Source organism: Ochotona curzoniae, unplaced genomic scaffold, assembly GCF_017591425.1.
Source record: "Ochotona curzoniae isolate NIBS_2020 unplaced genomic scaffold, NIBS_Ocur_1.0 contig_43, whole genome shotgun sequence".
NCBI lineage: Eukaryota > Metazoa > Chordata > Mammalia > Lagomorpha > Ochotonidae > Ochotona > Ochotona curzoniae.
The window spans coordinates 24,328,237-24,336,929 of NW_024466218.1; the positions used below are offsets into that span (position 1 = coordinate 24,328,237).

At 41.4% G+C, this 8,693-nt stretch overlaps 1 long non-coding RNA gene across 1 annotated transcript; it reads right to left on the reverse strand.

Moving 5' to 3' along the window:
• Positions 1-1,019: 1,019 nt before the first annotated feature.
• LOC121159597 lies at positions 1,020-5,853 on the reverse strand. Its single transcript, XR_005884397.1, has 3 exons — positions 5,754-5,853; positions 4,161-4,240; positions 1,020-1,082 (listed from the first exon to the last, which is right to left on the reverse strand). It is a non-coding gene; the product is annotated as an uncharacterized LOC121159597 (long non-coding RNA).
• Positions 5,854-8,693: the final 2,840 nt, after the last annotated feature.

Consider the following 8,693-nt stretch of genomic DNA (forward strand, 5'->3'; position numbering starts at 1 on the left):
ACCCAGCCAAAGTTCTTTCCAGATCTCCCAGGTTGAGTATCTTGGATACAAATACTTGGATATAAGTACCTGTTTCCTTCCAGGGTGCCATTAACAGGACACTGGAATCAGAAACAGAGCTGACAACCAAAGCCCAGGCGATCCCATGAGCATCTTAACCACTGGGAAAAACACCTGCGCAACATCTGTGATTTTCATTACCATTGTCCTTGGCTTTGTACTAGCTGACCTCCTGTGGAATAATAATTTAAGTTTACAAGTCTATGACCAGGGTAATGGACATGTTTCAGGGGGAAAGGAAGCAAGCAGGCCCTCTTCACTGGTAAATGTGGTAGGTATCAAGTTGCATAAGCAAAGCCAGCCAGTGGACTGTTTAGCCACTTTACGTGGAATGAGAATCCAGGACAAGGTAAGTGAAATTTCTGATGATGTCCCTAAATAGCAAAATCAGCAGCATATTACTTTCAACTTCCTGATGGCAATTTACTCTAATTAGACTTTAAAGAAATGCACAGGAGTTTTTGAAAAAAAAAAAATAAACTGACCTTAAAAGAAGCCATGATAAAATGACATTTGAAATTGGAAATAACGGTCACTGTGATGAAGAATGATAACAATGACTCAGTATTTGTTTTTTAGATGAAATTGATAAGTTGTTTAAAAGACAAAAACTTCCAGATTACACTCAGTCAGAAATATATAAATTGGATGGTCATGTGTCCATGAAAGAGGATGACTTTTCATTTAACCGTCTTAACGCAGGGAGAACTCCAGACACTGATGGCTTCCACAGTGAGTTGTATCAGACATTTAAAGAATGTCTCCCAAACTGAGGAGGAATGAATACTCACCAAGTCATTCTGCAAAGTTAGCCTTACCTTGAAACCAAATCCAGGAATGGACAGTACAAGAGAGGCAAACCATAGGCTAGTGTGACTCTTGAACATAAATGAAAAGTCTTTTTTAAAAATTCAACAAAGTTTTACCAAGGAAAATATAAAAATATGCTAATATTTTTCACCATGTGAAGCTATTCCAGGAATTCAAGATCAGTTTTTACATTTGAAAATCAATGTGCTTTGCTGTATTAAAGGTATAAAGGAAAACAGCATATGATAATGTTAGCACAAGCAAAAATGATTTAATGAAATTTAGCATGTATTCATGATAAAAATTCTTAGCCAGCTAGGAAATAGAAGAAACTTTGTGGATCTAATTTAGCATGTGAATAAAATAATCATTTTCTACAATGGAAAAGGTGATAGTGAAATTCTTCTCTGTCTTTTAGAACAAGGCAAGGGAGTCTGTTCTCACTACTGTTTTTTTTTTTTTTTAAAGATTTATTTTTATTATTTTTTTTTATTGGAAAGGCGGATATACAGAGAGGAGAGACAGAGAGGAAGATCTTCCGTCCGATGATTCACTCCCCAAGTGAGCCGCAACGGGCCGATACTATGCCGATCCGAAGCCAGGAGCCTCTTCTGGGTCTCCAAAGCGGGTGCAGGTTCCCAAAGCTTTGGGCCGTCCTCTGCTGCTTTCCCAGGCCACAGGCAGGGAGCTGGAAGGGAAGCGGGGCTGCCGGGATTAGAACCGGCGCCCATATGGGATCCCGGGCGTGCAAGGCGAGGACTTAACCACTTGCGCCACCGTGCCGGGCCCCTCACTACTGTTTTTAAACAGCATCCTGGAAGCAGTCGCCCAGGAAGCAAGACATGAAGATGAAGTGCAAGCATCCATATTAGAAAATTATTTTCATGCTACAATTTTTCACTCTTCTCATATTATATGCAGAAAATCCTATAGACTCTCCAAAAAAGATCTTAGCATCATTAAGGCAGTTTAACAACACCGAAGAACAGAGAGGCCATATTTGAACAGAGAAGTACATATTTTATGTACTTGTGTTACACACTGATAACACATCTCAATCCCAATTGCACCCGACTTAATTGCTGGAAACTGAGAACATGTTGCCTTACAGGCAGAGATTTTGCAGTTAAAATTGGAGAGATGGGGAAAGGAACTTGGTTCATCCAGGTGCTTCTAATATGATCACAGTAGTTTTTACAACAGATCTGTGATAATAATATCCAAGCCATCGTTGGATAAATGTGGCGCCACATGCTTAGGGATGCAAGAAGACGCTAGAAAGTGGAAAATAAGGAAATGAATTTTTCCCTAGAAAGCCATTAAGATATTGGTGATCTATTTGTGTCCAAAAAGATTAAATATAAGCAGCTATAAGTAATAGATTGAAACTGAAACATGCTGGTTAGGAAGGCAGCAAAAATACATTGGAAATACAAAATGTTGATGATAGAAATGAGTTAATGGCAATGTATAACAAATTCATGGATTGGAAGAATAAGCTTAAAAGAACTTACATCCAGAACATGTGAAGAGTTTGTTTAATTATAAAAAGAAAGGAAAAGAGATTGATACGTCATCAAGGGCATATTGGATATCCAACAGAATTATGAAATGATGTCAATCTTTCTAGTCACTAGGGAAATGCGAACTAAAGCCACAGTAGTATACACCAGTAGCTGTAGAATGTATGAACTTGGGAACACTGCCATGCCAACTGTTCACAAGGTTGTGGAGTAACCGAAATTCTTGCACATTGTTTTTAGGAAATAAAAACAATACAGCAAAGTTGTGAACAGTTTGGCAGTTTTTGAGTTAAACATACCTTTGCTGTATGACCCACCCGTTCTACCAGGTAGCATTTGTTTACATTTGTACACAAATATTCATAACAGCTTCATTTGTAGTAGTCCCAAACTGGAAACAACCCAAGCTGTCCATCAACACATGGATAAACAATCGCTGTATATGCAAACAATTACAACAACCTGGCAACAATAAGGAATTAGTTTTTGATACCTATAATGACATTAATGTATCTTAAAATAATTATGCACTGTGCAAAAAAAGCCAGATGAAAAATGTAGACACTGTCTAATTCTGTTTAATTAATATTCTAGAAAATGCAAATTATGCCATGGCAATGGAAAACAAAACAGTGGTTGCTTGGGAATGAGCAATGATGGGGAGGCATAAGAGGTGGGTATTTAAAATGTACTCAGGGCCAGTGGTGGGGTACAATGGGTTAAGTTCCTGCATGAGGCACCAACATTTCATGTCCAAGGGCTGTTCAATGTCCCGGCAGCTCCATTTCTGAAGCAGCACCCTGCCAATGCACTTGGAAAGATAGGAAATGATGGACTGATTTCTTGGGTCTCTGCATCCCATATAAGAGATACAGATAAAGTTCCTGGTTTCTGGCTTAAGCCTGGCTCAGCTTAGGTTGTTAAAGATCACCTTCTTTACAATGCAAATTAAAATAAAAACTTAAAAAAATGATGAAGGACATTTTTAGGAGTGATGAATATATTCACTGTCTTGATATCGATGATGATTTTATTCACACACATATATGCATATAGTACATGTTAAATACTTGCTATTTGTTGTGTAGAAACTGTATCCCAATAAAGCTATCAAAATGGTTGTTTTGAATCATGGATAAAAAAGTTCTTGGCTTTTCAGAGTGGTCACTCAATGCTGTGCAGTGTGCTGGTGAATGAGGGAGTTATGACGCTCTGAGCCATCGTTCTGAGTGTGGGTTCCATTACCTGGGGACAATGATTCCTGCAGCAAATATCCCCTTCCAAACAGAAACTGTATGCTCTATTATTTATGTTCACATTTACTGATAGAAAGATGACTAGCTGGGAGACTCTTCTCCTGCATGTGTGTTTTTATTTCCTATCCTACCTGATATGAAAGTGGTATTTGATTCTACTTGGTGTTTGAACGCTGTTATCTTTAATTTATAAGTTAATTTGTCCTCTCCAATCAATCCAGGCAAGGAGGACAGGTGCTCTTGTGTCTACTCCTGCGTCCCTTGTGCAGGTTGCACAGTAAGGGAATTTAGACGTCTGTTGGGTTAGTCTTCTACAACAGCCAGAAGAAGATGCAGGTAAGATAAACTCAAAGCGCTGAAGAAGACACATTTCATTAAAATCAGGCATGGTCCAGAACAGATCATGAATAGATGGTGGTGCTGGGCAAGGGTGGGGGATTTTCCGGAGTTGAGTAGCTATCAGAATAGACATCAAGTGGAAATGAGGGGCAGGGGAAGATGGGGCACATACCTGGTCATGGAGCTGGCCTAGGTGTTCACTGCATGATGCATATGTGGCTCAGCCAGGTCAGAAGGCACAGGCTTTAAGAGCTAGAATAATGGATTTAAGGTATATTTTAAACACCATACCCTCTGACTAAGTGAAGTGACTCAGCTCAGCCCCGAGAAGGGTGGGTCTGAACTCAATGCCTTCTCTAAATTTTTACTTTTGAAAATTTGCCAGATAGGATACAATCCTTTCTTTTCTTTGAAAAAAAAAAGGGGGTGGGGTGGGGTGGGAGGGGGGATGTTCTCTTACATATTGCTCTACAGAAGAAGAAACAGGCTGGAAACAGGAAAGGGAACAATGAAAAAGTGTGGCACACAAATGATAAATATTTAAAGTATGTGCATTGTGAAACGTGCTGCAGGACAAAGCAAGTGGCAGAAGAGCATCACTCAGATAACAAGGGATCAAAGCATCTGTTTTCCCTCCCTCCCTCCCTCCCTCCCTCCCTCCCTCCTTCCCTCCCTCCGTCCCTCCCTCCCTCCATTCCTCCCTCCTTCCATCCTTCCCTCCCTCCTTCCCTCCCTCCTTCCCTCCCTGCATCCCTCCATCCCTCCACCCCTCCCCTCCCTCCCTCCCTCCCTCCCTCCGTCCCTCCCTCCCTCCATCCCTCCCTCCTTCCATCCTTCCCTCCCTCCTTCCCTCCCTCCTTCCCTCCCTGCATCCCTCCATCCCTCCACCCCTCCCCTCCCTCCCTCCTTCCCTCCGTCCCTCCCTCCCTCCCTCCACCCCCCCCCCATCCCTCCCTTCCTCCCTCCCTCCACCCCTTCCCCCATCCCTCCCTTCCTCCCTCCCTCCCTCCTTCCGTTCCTCCTGTAGTTCTGCAATGTTTATCTGCTATGGCCAGGGCACGGGGTTGAGGCCCACTACGATACCAAGTGCTGAAGGTAACAACATGAAAAAAATTGAATTCTGCCATGGCAGTTCTTTCTTACCTCAGATTCACTGTAGTTCAATGCATGATGTTTTGTTTTGCCTTTAAAAAGAAAGGATTTAGTTACTTTATTTTTATTGGAAAGTCAGATATACAGAGAGGAGGAGAGACAAAGAGGAAGATCTTCTCTCAACTGGTTCACTTCCCAAAGGCCACAACAGCTGGAGCAGAGCCGATCTGAAGCCAGGAGCCAGGAGCCTCTTCTGGGTCTGCCACATGGGTGCAGGGTCCCAAGGCTTTGGGCCGCTCTCCACTGACTTCCCAGGCCACAAGCAGGGAGCTAGATGGGAAGTGGAGTGGCAGGAAATGAACTGGCACCCATATGGGATCCTGGCATGTGCAAGGCAAAGACTTTAGCCACTAGGCTACCACGCTGGGCCCTTGCTTTGCATCTTTTAAAAAGTATCAACTATGAACATAATTTTATCTTAATAGTATGTACTGGTAATATTTTCTACTTATATATTTTAAATTAATTCATAAGAATTAATGTAAATGTCAGAATAAAACTGGCTGGATATAGTAGATTAGATATTTACAAATATTGTTAAAATTTATTCATTATGTTAGATTTATCGTGTTTTATTTCATCAAGTGCCTTTTGTCACTTACAGTATACTTACCTTACAGAATTGCCTAAGTCTTCATTAAGTGCCATAATCGTCACCACTTGAAGCCCTCGGGGGAAGTATGGGAATTTTGAAGGATTCTTATTTTTTAAAGGTAAAATGTAACAGATACTGGGGAAAAAAAACAGGCTGTAATAATTTTAATCTGATGATAAGCAGTGGTGTTTGTTATGGAAAATTTTGGTTCCTGTTTTCTTACATCATAAAATTGAAGAACCTGCACTGAGGGAGTTCACTGCGGGCCAAGGGGAAGTCAAAGGGCCACAGCTCCCGGCCGTTCCCTGGGCTTCCAGGCCGGCGCCCTGCCCAGCCTTGCTGCAAAGCCAGTTTGGCAGGGCTCACCCAGCTTTAAACAGTTAACTAAGAATCTGGATGAACAGCTCGTTGGAGATTTGGGCACATCCAAGATGAAATCATCTCTCTTGTTTTATTAAGAATATGTGTGTTTTCAGTTTTATTGCATCTCTGCACATTCTCAGTAAGCAAATCAATGAAATTCAGACAGACTGCTGAGTGCAGGCTGGCCCAGATCTGTGACAGACAGGGCGGGGCATAGCTCGTGCACACTCATGCTACCCAGTAAAATTGCCTGTATCTTTAACCTTCACCTTATTTTTTTTTTCTCAGATTTTTTTTTTTTCTCTCAGAATATAGTTTTTGTCAAGCCTCTTCCCCACCGAGAAAAAAAAAAAATAAGAAACTTTCAAAGAGTTCCCCTTTCTCTGACTTTGTAGTCACCATCTTTTCCACCCACTCCCTTCATAGTTAAGCTTCTAGAATATGTAATTTACACGTTAGGTCCACTTTCTGTAATGAGCCCGGCCCACTGCATCCTGGTTGCGATCCGTCACGTAATTAAAATTGCCCTTGGCGGAGCCAGGGCCTCGTTTCATTGACACCTTCCAGTCGGATTCTAGAACTCCTGGAGCGTTGGACAGTTTTGATGCTGTCCTCATTGCTGCGATGTTTCTCTCTTACGTGGGTACGTGAGCAGCATGCGTGCGAGTCGCCTTTCCACCTCTGTTGTCCTGCTTCTTTTCGTTTGCCTGTTTTAAACTTGCCTGCCTCTGCACGATGAGGCGTCACACTTGCAAAAATCACAGAGGAAAGAGACTTGGCAGTGGTGACTCTGACAAATGCCACCTCCCCCCACGGGTACCACGTACAGGAATGTTATGTAGACATCGTGTAATGAAAAAGAACAATCTATTTTCTTTTTGGTATTCTTTCAATGACAGTTTAATAATTAAAAAAAAAGACATGCATATCCGAGTTGAAGAACAGATCTGCAAAATTCATGCGGAGTGCTCTTCAAAAGTGTTAGGGTTGTGAATAACAAGACAAGACAAATGTCAGAGCCAAAAAGAAGTTAGAGAGACCGCTTAACTCAAAGCAATTGGATTTCCTGAAATTGATCTTGAAACAACATGGACAAAAGAGAACAGTGACAGAAAAAGCAGTAAAAACAAACAAACAAACAAAAACCCCCCAAAAACCAAAAAACAAACCCTTCGAGCTTAGTTAATAGTAAATGCAGTAATTTTGCTTTGTAGACTTGGCAAATGCACAACAGCCAACATGAGATAACATCAAGGATATTGAAACTGACAGAAGAATATAAAACAAAGGTCCCGGCTCGAGGGCCTAGTGGCTGAAATTCTCTCTTTGCATCTGTTAGGATCCCATATAGGCATTAACTTATGTCCCAGCTGCTCCACTTCCCATCAAGCTCCGTGCCAGCAGCCTGGGAAAGCAGTGGAGGTCAGTCCAAAGCCTTGGGACCCTGAACTTGTGTGGGAGATGAAGAAGAAGCTCCTGGCTCCTGGCTTCGGACAGGCTCAGCTTTGGCCATTGTGGGAACTTGGGGAGTGAACTAGCAGATGGAAGGTTTTTCTCTTTGCATCTCCTTCTTTCTGTATAAGTGTGTTTCCAATTAAAATAAATAACAAAAAGAAGATAAAGAATATATTTATACTATTTTGTAACTTCTATGAAATCTAAAATTATTATAAATGAAAAATTTATGTTTTAAAGTGTAAGTCTTGGGCTCTTCTAATCATATGTTTTCATGTTCCTTATTTAGATAATGAACTAGAAGAGGTTCAGTAAAGTCTATTGGCAGCAGATAAGCCAGATTTTCAGATACTGGGGAGATTAAGAATAATTCATGTTCAAAACTGGAGGTAGGATGGGGGTTGGAGGCTCAGAGTGAGCCAAAGTCGGCAGGTGACAGGGAACAGGTTGGAAGTAAATGCAAGGAGATAAAGGCAGTTACTCAGAAAGCCTGTGAGAGATGCATGATAATACTTTAACTGTGCTTTGACCTACCGGCATGAACTAGTCATAGCTTGTTGGACAAGCTCTCAGGGTCAGAAGTTGATGATGGCCTTTGATTTAGGTAGCTTATTTGCATAGATTATGAGTTCTCTAGTTAATCCTGGCAGTGCCCGTGTGAGGTATTATTGTATGGAATTTCCATTTGACTGATGAGCAAGCTGAAATAAAGCAGCTGGTGTAGGATTACTTACTAAGGGACAGAGTGGTTGCTCAAAATGGTATTATTTTTATCCATGTTGATCTATTGCTAGATTTTTAAACGTTAAGAAAAGGTCTTTCTGGTTTGAGTGCAGGAAATGTATGCTTCCAGTGTTTGGAGTGTGATGATGCGTCTTCCCTTGAAGTTTTTTGGTTCAACTTCACAACTTTGCCTAAGTCATGACACGTGATCAAAAAATGCTGTTGGTTCCAGTTGTTAATTTGTGCCTTTGTGATGTAGTGCTGGGTAGGACTTGACTGAGCTGATCAAATTGCTTAAGTGCTACAAGAAACCGTCAGGAAATCCAAAGGGTTGGAGTCTCTGTCGGGTGAACCCCATACCATTGATGACATACTCATATTACCCACTTTCCTTATGACATTCATTCATTTTTATTT